The 15,502-nt window shown below is 46.8% G+C and overlaps 1 long non-coding RNA gene across 1 annotated transcript; it reads right to left on the bottom strand.

Annotated features, from left to right (window-relative positions):
• Positions 1-1,395: 1,395 nt before the first annotated feature.
• On the bottom strand, positions 1,396-4,620 carry LOC140219268 (uncharacterized). Its single transcript, XR_011895415.1, has 2 exons — positions 3,809-4,620; positions 1,396-1,725 (listed from the first exon to the last, which is right to left on the bottom strand). It is a non-coding gene; the product is annotated as an uncharacterized lncRNA (long non-coding RNA).
• Between the last annotated feature and the right edge of the window lie 10,882 nt (positions 4,621-15,502).

Here is a 15,502-nt window from a genome sequence, read left to right as displayed (position 1 = left end):
TCCACAAGCGGTAGCTTCACGCTCAGGTGTCTCAGGAAACACTATGCTTTGCCAAGAATGTTAGCGGAACAAAAGAGTCAACCGTCATGTGTGCTTTGGGGAAATACATGCAGTAGTGCAATACTTGGTTTCTAGTTTTAGCTCATGTCACTCAAACCATTCATCACGATTAATCAATTACGGAAAAAATTGGAGAGCTATATATCCGCCGCAAAAAGCACTACTAGTAACCGACAATATCAGCTTGTACACACTCGGTTACTAAATAAAATAAGAAGCAGGGTGTCAGCATGCAAACGCAAATATGCACACATCACACTCGATAACCGCGGACTCTCGTGTCAAAGCGCTCGCGTGATGAAGCGCGGAACCAGCAGCGAGCCCAGTGACATTCGTTCTGTGCGAGAACACAGCACACGAAAAGCTACCAGGTGCCGGCCCACCCAGGCTCTGCCCTGAAAGCAGATCGCTTTCTAGACAAAGGTCGCGCGACCGCGCGCGGTTGCCGAAGGCATGCGCCTCCCCCCCTAACCACCCTTCCCCCCCTGTTCCTTGCGAACCACAGAAGATGGTGTGGTTCGAAAACCCCTTAAACTTTGTAAAGCAGTGCCACGCTTTGAAGAATGCGGCCTCCTCCTCGCGCGCTCTGGCCGAGGCCGACGCCGCGTCGCTATTGGCCTAATAGCATCACGTGGGCCCTCGCGCCGCGCATCAGCGCCATTTTAGCTCGCGAAGCATCTACGGAGTGGCGAGGAGCGCACAATGGCGCCGTTGCTCCGCTCGAGGAGTGTTGGCGGCGCCACGGTCGAGGAGGGAGCGTGAAAGAGAGGAGAAACGAGAAGTGAAATCGTAGGAGCAGAGTGTCACTACTCTACGAAGTTGAAGGGGTTTTATGCGGTTTCTCTCATTTTCATCCCTTCCGCGCGTAACACTGATCCGCGATCAGCGGCTCACACTCACACGCTTTCAATCTCAGATGCAGCATACAGTGCAAAGCAACAGTGCATCGCTTTTGCACTTTAGAGGACATGACGGCAACGGTGACCGCGACGACAAAAAGTGCGCCTGGAGTGTCCATATAATTGCTATTGCAATTGACGTGGAATATCGGGGCGTGCGCCCTCTGATATTAAGCACTGATTTACGGTCGCTTGAATGTACTTGCTCCATTTTGAGCATTACCTCCAGCACCCAAATATTCTGCTCGACCGAAATTTCCCGGTCGACCCTAAAATTTGCGTCTCAAGAGAAATCGGTGGAATGGGCGGGGCGATTCCGAGTCAGCTTGGCTTCAAAACGACAAAGATGCCCAAGTGGACCCACCGACATGCTCCGGTCATTCGGCTCGGCAGCGTATCAACGGCAGCTTTCTGCTTTTCCGCTCATCATATGTCATTTCAGTCTTGCGAAACGCTTTATTTTATTATTGTCAGTACATGCAACACCGCGATGGAGCATCACTTCAGAACCATGAAGCGAATCATTCAACTTCAGAAAATGTTATTGCTAAACATCTCTTCCCCACAAAGGCGCCTAGGACACGTTTTTTCTGCAGGGAACCATTACAAACGAATGGCTGTCCTTGGAAGTTCTATCCACAGAGAGATGCCAAGCAACCGGGGCTGAGCTGTCTCTCTGACACTTGATGAGCAGTATCAGCGCGCTCATCGTTTTCAGAACCCATGGCTCTTGCCTCCGAGTCGTGAGCGATAGCCGCATTCATCCCTGCAAAGAGGAATGCACACGTTAGAATGCATGAACATGCCCCATTGGCTTTCAAATATCTCCTTCACTGGCCAGGTTCCGACACCATTAAAAAAAGGCTTGCTGGATCCCTACATGTGACAAATGCCGAGTCAGTCAAAGAGCGTTTGAGAAAGAACGGGACATAAGTATTAACTTTGTACATCCGCCATCCAGCTACAGAGCGAAAATATCTGCTCCATTATTGGCGCTGTTTTGTCGTATAGTTAAGACTTTCTAGCATCAAGTGGTAAGCTCAAATTCCTTATGGGGACAAAATAAGCTGTTCTTTTGTGACCACGTTTTGTGGCAAGTATCTTTAGGAGATGAGTACAGACGATACAAATATGAATGAGCTATTATTTCATATTACGGTATCGAACTTTTGTTTCAGGTACTTCAACACACCGCAGGTGGTCAGAGTCAATAAGCAGTTGTTCAACAGGGAGTCTCTCAGCTAAAGTGCAGTCGATCTCACTTTCACCTATAGTGGAACGTTTTAGAGCTATTAAACGCAAGTGTGTTTGACCTGAGACAAACCAGCAGCCTCAGTGATGCGAAAATTTTGCCTGATCGCATTGCAGAGACAATCTTCATTTCATTCAATTCTTCTGGCGGATTATTGGAAGAAGTATTCAAGCTATTAAACTGGGAAGGTTTAGGAGTAAGGATTGACGGAGAATACCTCAGCCTCCTTCGGTTTGCCGATGACATTGTTCTATTCAGCAACACTGCAGACTAGTTACAGCAAATGCTTGAGCACCTTAAGTGGGAGATTGTAAGAGTGGGGTTGAAAATTATTATGCAGAAGACAAAGATAATGATGAAGTACCGGGCAAGAGAACAGCATCGCAAGTCAGCCTCTAGAGTCTGTGAAGGAGTACGTTTGCCTAGGTCAACTAATCACAGTGAACCCTTGCCATGAGAAGGAAATTCACAGAAGAATAAAAATGGGTTGGATCGCATACGGCAGACATCATGAGCTCCTGACAGGAAGCTTACCATTATCATTGAAAAGAAAGGTACACAATCGCTGCATTTTACCTGTGCTGATATATGGGGCAGAGACTTGAAGACTGACAAAGAAGCTTGACAAGTTAAGGACCGCGCAAAGAGCGATGAAACGAAGAATGCTAGGCATAACTTTAAGGGGCAAAAAGAGAGTGGTTTGGACCAGAGAGCAACCACGCATAGACAATATTCTAATTGATATTAAGAGAAGGAAATTTCGCTGGGCAGGTTATCTATTGCGCAGATTAGATAACGGTTTGGCCATTAAGATGACAGAATAGGTACCATGAGCAGGGAAGCGCAGTAGAACACGGCAGAAGACTAGGTGGTGCGACGAAATTAGGAAATTTGGGGGTGCTAGTTGGAGTCGGTTGGCACAGGACAGGGGTAATTCGAGATTGCAGAAAGAGGCCTTCGTCATGCACATAAGATTGGCTGATAATGATGACAATGATGCTTCGTCTAGCACCTTTCGTTTACGTTGGTATGTGGTACTACACAAATAATCCTACCGTAACTATATTGAAAACGCGAAAGCTGAACACTGTGCAATCTGCCCGCACTATTTCAATTAGCATTTCTTCGATACACAGCAGTAAAAGCGAATTGTTGTTCTCCTTCCGAAAGTAACCATAGAAATGAGATGCTGTATTGTATAACATCTCATGAAGTACATGGTACCTTGGCACCAAAAGTTGTTTTCTAAGCTACGAGTAGCATATAGCACATGTCCTAACAACCTATCTAGCATGTGCATGCAGTTGCATTGTGGCCGGCCAACGTGGTATCATTAGAGGGCACTACGTCATATTAGTGATGAAACTGCCTCCTTCAAATGCTGCTAACATTGAGCCGCGCAATGCAAAAGACTGCGCTATCTTATAGCAAGGACAACGATGTTTCTCGCTATAGTATTCGCAGAAGTGAACAAAAAAGTGCGATGTATTCTGTGCGTAATATTATACGAATATTATGGCGTTCGCTTCGACTATCGAATGTCGCTATATTTATTCATCATGTGAATGTCTTGCAAGCACATCATTTTCAAACTTACCCATAATCAGGAGAGTGCAAATTGCAATAAGCGCGATAGCCACGGATGCCTTCATGATATCGAAGTTTCTGAAAGAGCGTACCGAGAAGGGTTTACGTTGAGTCATTTATCCGGTGGTCTACGTATACATAACCGGCAGCAGATAACAAATCAGTTCTACCGAACCTCGCAAGGAGGAGCAAGACTTGGGAAATAGAAAATTGTCATCCGCCCTATTGTACCAATAAGCTACAAAATAAACAAATGCCGGTTTTTCACAAACAAACACTACCAGTGAAACAGTAATTCGTCGGGTCGTATAACCAACATCTTTCTAGGGCGATCCCTCCACCATCAAAGCGAATGAGCAGGCTACCTGATTACAGAGGGAAGGTAAAATTATCGACTTCAGGCCCAGGAACACGAAGATGCAAGGTTTTCTTAGGAACGCGTTCGGGTATTCTTTGTTCATGCTTGCGTGCTACATGAATTTGGGTGACAATTTTCTTTCACTAACATTCTTCCCCACTGCGGCTTCCCGCAGACCTAATTTAGCATATGCGGTGTTCCTGTGCGTCAAGTTGCGGAATAATTTGCTCTCTCCTTGTGATCAGCTAGCCGGATGTTCCGCTCAGATTGTAGATGGACTGCCCCGGAATTGCGTTGGCCTCGGGTCCCGTCACGGTAGCAGGACAAATTTTTCTTCAACTGCTGGGCTTTCTATCTGAGAAAGCGGTATGGATTTCCTTAGTAGCTTTGTGCCACCATGTAAATTATTGAATATATGCCTCACATCCAGGGTTAGTTCACCTCGACGTAGGACTGGGCCTTTATAAACGGACACTTTACAAATGACACACTTATAAGTAAGGAACGGTGATTTAAACATTACTTTGTATATATATATATATATATATATATATATATATATATATATATATATATATATATATATATATGTATATATATATATATATATCTTTACTATTTAAAATGTTTGGTGATATTTGCTATTATTGCCTTAATATGTTAGTGCAAAACGAGAGTATAAGTGCGCAAATGTATACCCTAGATGAGGCAAAATATTACTAATTGAATATGAAAGCAGAAACTAGTTTTTTAAAAGGACCAGCACGTAAAGAGCTTGTATAAAGGAAGCAAAACAGAGATGCAGACGCTGAGCCAGGTAATGGAGGTAACAAAAAGACGCTTTCATACAGTTAGTGCCGAACAATTTTTAATGCACGCTATATGTCCATCCAAGGCTTCCAGTGTTTACCTGTACGCACACAACACATGTTACTGCATGAAATTAGGTCAGTGTGGAAGCTGGCATTGAAGCCTTGCGGAAGAAAAACACGGCCGGATTACGTTGGCCGACCATCAGCTTTGAACTTTCCCACTTCTTGCTCGACCTTTTCTGCAGTATGCTTAGGGCACTGAGAGGATTACATAAGATAAAAACGGTATTATTGATTCGCCGGAACAAATAAGCACTTCGGTGTGACTGGAGTTACTGTGTACTGAAATGCTGAACCAAAAATATGTTACAATAAAGAGCCAGGATTTGTCCCTACCATTCAATCATTTAAAAAAAAAGAACCGAAACTGAAGAACAGTGAAATATGTGTCTGAGCAGTATTTCATTAAATACCGACCATCAAGTTCTAAGTATTTAGAATGGCGCGATGTTTTTGAATAGCTCTCTGGAATCAAACATCGCCTATGTTGCATGCTAGCAAAGATCTACAACGTTAGTCGACGTTTTCTCAAAGCACGCAAGGAAATTTAAAATAACTCGAAAAATGCTATGTTGAATTGCATGTTGTGCGCCGTCAACTTACTTTTGCTGCAGTCGTGTGCAGAAGAATGGTTCGAGGAGAGCTTATATCGCTCTTATTTCAAGTTTCTACCTTCGTGAAAAAAATTAATAAATAGCAAGCCTAAATTCCCCACGAATCAAATACCTCAAGTTAGCGTTGGCAGGCGGAGGCCATGTGATCCACTGAGGTCACTGTTTATGACCGGAAGAGGTGAAGTACGGCTGATGGCAACGGATGTCACTTTTATAGTCACAAGTTGCAAAGGGCAATAGCCCAAAGTCTGCAGCTGACAAGGTTCTAAAAGTTTCATGGAGCAATAGAAACGCATTTTAGCCGAAGCATGCAAAATTTTCATAGCTCGCGACAGACACAAACTTTTGCAGCGTATTTTTCGTCAATACAGAATGCTTGCCAAGGTTATTAAACGTGAGATGTAAACAGAAGAATATGACTCATGTCTGTTTTTGTTAGTATTACTGAGTTCTAAACTGCATCCTGTTATCATACGTCACTATAGCGATACAAGCAAAATCATGGCCAGGTAATGCTTGGAACACAATATCGCCATACAAGAACATTTACTTTGTGCAATGCTGTCGCAAAATTTAGTGCAACCTCGACATTGCACCGTGAGTAACCAACATAAAAACTGTAGGCCAATAACTATGATTGAAAAACGCGAATTCCTACAACAATTTTGCTAAGAATGATGAAGGCGAAAAAATAGGAATGGATGGGAAAGTTAGCCAGTGCATTGACCAGGTATCTACCCTGTGTAGCGGTGAAGGGTAAATGGCATGAAATATTTTAGTAGATGTCGATGTATGTGGTTTTATGGCGCAAGGGCCAAATACGGCCACAGAGCGCCATACATATGGACATACCTTTTCATATCAATTGTTTATGAGACGGAGAGATGTGCTGTGAAGGATGGATGTAGCATTGAAGTAAACAGGGCTGAAATTAATTCCTGTAGCTTGCATAAACTATAGAAGATTAAAAGGACAATGACTGCGGATGTAAGCTATGACCATACATGTTTTGTTCCAAAGAAATGATGCAGCAGAACGTGCAAGAGATGGTAGCACAGATGCCTCACAGGACCCTTGAATGCAAGAGGTGGGGGGCACGTGCTCTGCGAACGTGCTACCGCAGCAGTAGCCTCTGCTAAGAGGAGGTGCTCGAACCTAGTAAGCCGATAATGGGCGATGTGCCGGTATCTTGGCGAAGCCTTAAAGCTATCTTCCGGGCAAAAAAAAACGGTTCCACGCCCAGTAATATTGCTTAGTTACGTGAACGTGTTGTTCATATGCTAACGGAAATTATTGTCTTTGAGGTTGTACTTCTTTGCGTTTTAATAAAATGTAGACTACCGTCACCATGTCGCCACATTTACCACAGATAGAGGAGGCTCATTATCAGTCAACAGGTGAGAGTGTGTGCCATACGTACGTCCAATTCTAAGGCAGCAAAAAATTGCTTCAATGTTTCGTATTTTCGTAATAATTGGCCAATTCCCTAACTGGCGTTTAACGGCGTGGTGCTTACTTGTTATTTCTGCGTCCCGTAGGTGCTGCCAATAGCTCCTAATACTTTTGCGCAGGAAAGGCTTCGACTCTACTTCAGGGATAGCTATAGAGGAAGCAGTCCCCTTCCTTGCAAGGGAAACGGCAGCTTCATCCGGAAGCATGCTGCCCTCGATACATCTGCGGTCGAGCACCCAGCATATTGTGACACGCTGGTTAGACGTATATGCTATGCAGAGGTTTGAATAAATCTCACTGTGCGCTGGGTTTTTGAGTTTACGAGGAGACATCATTGCTTTTACTGCGCTTAAAGATTCAGTGAATCAAGAGAATATTGAAGATTTGTTTTCTTTATATGCTTAGCCTGCGGACAATAGGGCGTAAGCATCAACCGCAAGTACGCTTTTTTTCTTGATGCAGTTCACCAGATCTTGAAGAGGACCGACCGATTGCCACACAGGACACGCCAGCATATCACTTTGATGCGTCAGTAAAAATTATGGACACTAGTCTTTTGATTGAAATTCACGAAAGTACATTCGGATGTGTATTTCTGGAGCATGCTTTGAGACCTCAACAAATTGTGTGTCCAGTTCTATAAGTTGCCATTGACACGTCGTTAACGCCTTTGCCTTAGGTGTTGCATGCTGCTCAAGCACTCGAACACCGACTTGTTTGCCGAGTTTCCTTAGTCGCAGATAGAAGGGTTCCCTTCATGTCGGTCGGTTATGGAAGACGGTGGCACAAGTAGTATCTGTAGCAAGTATGTGACGCCCACTCGGACATAATCTTGGTTAGCCCGCCAAGCTCAGTGGCCTGCTATAGCTCGGCAGGCAACAGTGGTCACCCGCACCACAATAAACACCGACGAGCACGGCAGCTCGCCGGTCAGTAATCTTTCAGCACCACCACGCTGAGAAGCCTTCCCTTGTTCACGACCCCGGGTGGATCGTGACACTGGCGACGAGGATGGGATCCTTGTGACACTGGCGAAGAAGCTGGCGACCAGTACCTACGGAGCGTCCCATGCCGCCGCGAGCGGCGAAACACCGCCCCCCGTTGCTGTCGCCATGCCGCTGTACGGAAGGCTCGAGCCGTTCGAGGGAGATGGGTCCGCCTGGCAAATTTACGAGGAGCAAGTCCACGTGTTCTTCCGGGCAAACGACACACCCGAGGCCAAACAGCGGGACATTTTCCTGGCCAGCTGCGGGACCCGCGTCTTCAGCCTCTTGCTCGACCTTCTGAAGCCAGCCACGCCGCACGTTAAGACGCTGGGTGAGCTGCTTGCCATACTGCGCTCGCATTTTAACCCAGCACCGTTCACACTAATGGAGCGTTTCCGCTTCAACAACCGGAGCCGCCGGGAAGGAGAGACCCTCGGGCAATTCGTTGCTGCGCTACGAGGGTTAGCGAGTGCCTGCGCCTTCGGGGACCAACTGGACTCGCTGCTCCGGGACCGTTTCGTCTGCGGAATCAACAACCCCGCCATGCAGACGCGACTCCTGGAGCTTCCCGACCCGTCGCTCGACGACGCCGTGAAGGCAGCGCTGGCAATGGAAGCTGCCGCCAAGGACGCCGGCGAGATTTCCCGTGCGACTGGCTCACCGTCGGCGTTAGCGGCGGTCAACAAGTTCGCGACAAAGGGCAGTACCTGCGGTCGCTGTGGTGGTGCCCACTCCCCTTCACAGTGCCAGTTCTCTCAAGCACAATGCTTTACGTGCGGGAAAACTGGGCACCTGACACGTGTATGCCGAAGTGGGAGGACGAACAGCAAGCAGCAGCCGGATTCAAGCCCAGGTACAACACAAGCCCGCGGCCAGGGTAGCCGTCGCAAGGGTACGCGGCGGAGGCATGCGGCAGCAAGCTCAAGTTCTTCCGCGGCCAGGCTCCACGTCGTGGCCGAGGACCCACCGATTTTCGACATGTGGCACACAGGCTTTGTACCGTCGTCTGTGCCGCCATACATGCTGACCGTCGAAATCTGCGGGCACCCCATTTCCATGGAGCTGGACACGGGGGCCAGCGAGTCTGTAATGGCCGGGAAGCTCTTCAAGCGGACATTCCCCGGCGTGTCCGTCGAGGCTTCGGGCGTGATGCTGCGCAGCTCCTCCGGGCAACTCTCCCAGGTCCAGGGTCAGGCACAGGTCAGCGTTCGTTTTGGCGACAGGGAGGCAACCCTTCCCCTTTACTTAACGAAAGGGTCGTCGCCGACAGATGGGCAGATGGATTGAGCAGATGGAAAGCGAGGAGCTCGTTGTCCAAAAGAAGCTTCGCACGGAGGTCATCCGCCTCGAGGACAACATCGCGCAGATTCGTCGAGAGTACGAGAATCTACGCACTGAGTTTGAGGCGTCGTCGGTGTCCAGCGAGCAGGCTCAGCCAATCAACCGGGAGATGCGGCACATTATAACGAGCCTGCAGAGCCGCAACAGGCAGCTCAAGAGCGAGGTCTCCCGCAGTAAGCGCAAGCTGCGCAAGGCTCAATCAGAGAAGCAGAAGCTGGCTGCTGACCAAGGATGCCGTCCCGGGCCTTTGCCAGAGTCGGGAGCTCCAGTTGTCGCCAGGAACTTCCGTCCTGGCCCACCCTGGTCTGCCGGACAGGTGGTGTCTCCTGCCAGCTCCTCATCGCTGCTCGTCCGCATGCCAGATGGGGCCATGTGGCACAGACACGCCCACCATGTCAGACCTCGCCTCGGGACCTGGCCAGCACCCTCGACTGCCACTGAGTTCCAGCCCGCAGGAGGACTAGCGGCAGCACCAGTCGCTTCTAGCAGAGTACCACCTACCTCGGAGGCGGCAACCGTAGCCAGTGGTGCGGCACCCGTTGGACCGGTGCCTAGCTCGGCACCACTCACGAGGCCGACCACTACGGACCCTCCGGATGGAGCGAGGCTGGCCCAGGCAGCACCCGACGTTGCCACACCCGACCCGACCCGTCGACACCGGTGCCCAGGCGGAGTACTTGACAGCGGAGGCCACCAGACCGTTACTCGCCTGGATAGCAGGCACCGTCGACCCAGCTAGGGTGGAGGCAGAGCCTCATAGTGTGAACTTGGACTTTTGTTTTTTATTTAACAAACAAACTGGGGGTGAGGGGTTGTAGCAAGTATTTGACGCCCCCTCGGACATAATCTTGGTTAGCCCGCCAAGCTCAGTGGCCTGCTATAGCTCGGCAGGCAACAGTGGTCACCCGCACCACAATAAACACCGACGAGCACGGCAGCTCGCCGGTCAGTAATCTTTCAGCACCACCACGCTGAGAAGCCCTCCCTTGTTCACGACCCGGGGTGGATCGTGAGAGTATCATTTATGAGGGGGTAACAAACATGTTTGCAGTGTGACTGTACTTTCAGTAACTAAAGCTGGCCTGTGAAACGCTGGCCTATTCTACCTATTATGTGTACATTACCGGAGTCCATTATGTGAGAACGTTATGTGTATTAGGTGAGTCCAGCGGAAATACACGGATAAGTTGGAACAGTTGGTTTGTCGTATTTGTCCTATTTGAAGATGTAATAATTCGTATTGCCCTTTTTTGTAAGCGGTTAATAGATTTGAAATACCTTTTATATGTGCTGCCCCATGATACTATGCAGTAGCTCAGATAACTATGCACAAATGCCAAATATATGATGCGCAACACTGTTGTGGCAAAACATCCACGGGATTCTAGCAACTTGTGGCAACCATACTCCAGCTTCGAACATGTCTTACTTATGTGCGATTTCCATTTCAAATCTGAATAAAACATGACTCCTAAATATTTGAATGAATGAATGAATGAATGAATGAATGAATGAATGAATGAATGAATGAATGAATGAATGAATGAATGAATGAATGAATGAATGAATGTGTGTTGTTTAGTGGCGCAAGAGCCAGGTGTGACCAATGAGCGCCATGACACCGTTAGTGATTTCACGGTGGAGTGATGAGTTTTGTGAAGTTGATGTGATGGGGTTGTAAAGGGGCCTAAAAATAGTCGCTGTAACGCGCGTAAAATCTACGTGCAATAAGATTACGGCGATGGCTAATGACGAGTACTGTAAGCATTGCACTGCAGTGCAGAAAAATGATATGATGTACAGGACATGAAACAATGTGTGGTGTTTATTGGCGCAAAGGCTAGGTATGGCCAAAGAGCGCCAGGTCCGTGGTGATGAGTTCGTAGTGTACTTATGAGATCCAGTGGCGTAGCAACAGGGGGGGCCGAGGGGCCGTGGGCCCCGGGTGCACGGGGCCAATAGGGGGGGGGGGGGGGGGGGGGTGTCATATACGTCTGAAGACACCCGAAAATTGTCGATATCCTCGCCTTCCTCGACTAAACTCGGGGGGGGGGGGGGGGGGGGGGTGACGGAAGAGCTAAGGGCCCCGGGTGCCAGATGACCTAGCTACGCCACTGATGAGATCTATGAAGTTATGTGACGTGGCTGTAAAGGGGCCTAAAAGATAGTCGCTCTAAAGCGGGTAAAATCTATCTGTAATAAGATTATGTCGATGGCAAATGACGTGTACTATGATCATTAAAATACATTGCGAAAAAACGATACAATGTACAAAATATGTCAGATGCTTGAATTTACTGCCCCGTTAGGGCCCTTGAAACATGACGGCTTGGGGGCATGTTCTATATAAAAAAATTATCACAGCGGCATCCTCTGGAAAGAGGATGCGCTACAAATATAATGGAATTATAACATGCAGGATAACATCATTTAAAAAACTGAGGACAGTTTTAGTAATGAGGACAAGTCCAATTGAAAGCTTCTACGCAGAATCAGATGAGTGGTCACTCCACTTGCAGAGAACATACATTAGCCTCACACATTTTCTCAGAATAAACTCTAATCATGAGCATCTATGTTTTAATACCGTTAACTATACGACATATGCTACACTCTTTCATAATCGTCCCTCTGTAAGGCAGCCTTTTTCACTGCGCGTGAGGGAGCTTAGCGTTGAATTTGATGTCCCACACCTCGAGCATCGCCTAATGCATCTAACCAAGCTGTTACCCCCTTGGCAGTGGCAGGTGGTAGAATGTGACTTATCCTTTCTAAAAGTAACAAAGCACGCGCCAGAGGTGGAAATCCGAATGCATTTCCTAGAACTTCAGTATAAGCAGTCCTGCCCAGAGTCCTACAGAGACGCTTCAATGTCACATGGCGGAGTGTCCTACGAAGCCATCGGTCGATCCTTCTCGGAATCCGATGTCCTGCATCCGAAAACAAGTACCTATACAGCCGAAGCCTACGCAATACTGTTGGCTGTGATGTATACAAGGAAATCAAAACGCCAAAAAAGTTAAATATGCAGACTTCCTAAGTGTCGTGAAGGCTTTCATGTCACTCTATAAGCACAAAAATCCAGTTCTTACTGAACTCTATTCCAACCTGTGTAAAACTTATCCATCCAATCAGCATATCATTATATGTTGGGTACCTGGAAATAGGGGCATCGAGGGCAACGTTCCGGTGGATGAGATGGCCACGTCAATTGCATTGCACGCTGTTAATCCTACAGCTGCTGTCCCTGTCACAGATCTGAAGCCTTTGTTATGAAACAAACTTCGAAACCACTGGCAACGTATGTGGAACGCAGAGACAAATAATAGGTTGCGCACGATAAAGCCACAATTAGGTTATTGGCCCTCCGCAACAAAATAACGGCGAACAAATGTCCTATTCTGTCGTCTCAGAATGGGACACACATTTCCTTCACGTCCTCCTGGAGTGTCGTAAGCCTGAAGCTGAGAAAAGAAATGTTTTCCTCTTGCATACCGCTAGTCTGTCCCTTTTCACCCCGCTATGTTTCTTGGTGAGGAACCGCTCTTTACCACTAAAGCTGTCCTCAGTTTTTTTTAATGATGTTATCCTACATGTTAGAAGTCCATAATATTCGTAGCGCATCCTCTTTCTGGAGGATGCCGCTGTGATAATTTTTTATATAAAACATGCCTCCAAGCCCTCATGTTTCAAGAGCGCTAACGGACCAGTAAATTCAAGCATCGGACATATTTAGTACATTGTATGGTTCTTTCGCAATGCATTCTAATGCTCATAGTGCACGTCATTTGCCATCGACATAATATTGTTACAGATAGATTTTACGCACGTTACAGCGACATCAACTTCATAGAACTCATAAGTACACTGCGAACTCATCACCACGGACCTGGCGCTCTTTGGCCATACCTAGCCTTTGCGCCAATAAACACCACACATTCATTCATGTCCTGTACATCATATCATTTTTCTGCAGTGCAGTGCAGCGCTCATAGTACTCGTCATTAGCCATCGCCGTAATCTTATTACACGTAGCTTTTACGCCCACTACAGCGACTATATTTAAGGCCCCTTTACAGCCACGTTACATCAACTTCACAGAACTCATCACTCCACCGTGAAATCACTAACGCTGTCATGGCGCTCATTGGTCATACCTGGCTCTTGCGCAACTAAACAACACACATTCATTCATTCATTCAAACATTCATTCATTCATTCATTCATTCATTCATTCATTCATTCATGCATTCATTCATTCAAATATTTAGGAGTCATGTTTTATTCAGATTTGAAATGGCAATAGCACATAAGTAAGACATGTTCGAAGATGGAGTATGGTTGCCAGAAGTTGCTAAAATCCCGTGGATGTTTTGCCACAACAGTGTTGCGCATCATATATTTCGCATTTATGCATAGTTATCTGAGCAACTGTATAGTATCAAGGGGCAGCACATGAGAAAGGTATTTAAAATCTATTAACCGCTTACAAAAAAGTGCAATAAGAATTATTACATTTTCAAATAGTTCCGATACGATCAACCAACTGTTCCAACTGATCCGTGTACTTCTACTGGACTCACCTAATACACGTAACGTTCTCACAAATGGACTCCCATAATGTACGCATAATAGGTAGAATAGGCCAGCGTTTCACAGGCCAGCGTTAGTTACTGAAACTACAGTCACACTGCGAACATGTTTGTTACCCTATCATAAATGATACCACTTGTGCCACCATCTTCCATAACCGACCGACATGAAGGCAACCCTTCTATCTGCGACTAAGGAAACTCGGTGAACAAGTCGGTGTTCGAGTTCTTGAGCAGCATGCAACACTTACGGCAAAGGCGTTAACGACGTGTCAATGGCAACTTATAGAACGGGACACACAATTTGTTGAGGTCTCAAAGCATGCTCCAGAAGTACACATCCGAATGTACTTTCGTGAATTTCAATCAAAGGACTAGTGTCCATAATTTTTACTGACGCATTCAAGTGATATGCTGGCGTGTCCTGTGTGGCAGTCGGTCGGTCCTCTTCAAAATCTGGTGAACTGCATCAAGAAAAAACGCGTACTTACGGTTGATGCTTACGCCCTATTGTCCGCAGGCTAAGCATATAAAGAAAACAAATCTTCAATATTCTCTTGATTCACTGAATCTTTAAGCGCAGTAAAAGCAATGATGTCTCCTCGTAAACTCAAAAACCCAGCGCACAGTGAGATTTATTCAAACCTCTGCATAGCATATGCGTCTAACCAGCGTGTCACAATATGCTGGGTGCTCGACCGCAGATGTATCGAGGGCAGCATGCTTCCGGATGAAGCTGCCGTTTCCCTTGCAAGGAAGGCGACTGCTTCCTCTATAGCTATCCCTGAAGTAGAGTCGAAGCCTTTCCTACGCAAAAGTATTAGGAGCTATTGGCAGCACCTACGGGACGCAGAAATAACAAGTAAGCACCACGCCGTTAAACCCCAGTCAATTATTACGAAAATACGAAAAATTGAAGCAATTTTTCGCTGCCTTAGAATTGGACTTACGTATGGCACACACTCTCACCTGTTGACTGATCATCAGCCTCCTCTATCTGTAGTAAATGTGGCGACATGGTAACCGTAATCTATATTTTATTAAAACTCAAAGAAGTCCAACCTCAAAGACAAATGTTTCCCTTAGCATATGAACAACACGTTCACGTAAATAAGCAATATAACTGGGCATGGAACCGTTTTTTTGCCCGGAAGATAGCCTTAGGCTTCTCCAAGATACCGGCACATCGCCCAATATCGGCTTACTAGGTTCGTAGCACCTCCTCTTAGCAGAGGCTACTGCTGCGGTAGCACGTTCGCAGAGCACGTGCCCCCCACCTCTTGCATTCAAGGGTCCTGCGAGGCATCTGTGCTACCATTTCTTGCACGTTCTGCTGCATCATTTCTTTGGAAGAAAACATGTATGGTCATAGCTTACACCTGCAGACATTGTCCTTTTCATCTTCTATATTTTACGCAAGTTACAGGAATTAATTTCAGGCCTGTTTACTTCAATGCTACATCCATCGTTCACAGCACATCTCTCCGTC

The sequence above is a fragment of the Dermacentor andersoni genome, chromosome 7, assembly GCF_023375885.2.
Source record: "Dermacentor andersoni chromosome 7, qqDerAnde1_hic_scaffold, whole genome shotgun sequence".
Taxonomy (NCBI): Eukaryota; Metazoa; Arthropoda; class Arachnida; order Ixodida; family Ixodidae; genus Dermacentor; species Dermacentor andersoni.
Note: the sequence above shows the minus strand (reverse complement) of the source record. Positions and strands in the feature narration are given on the sequence as shown.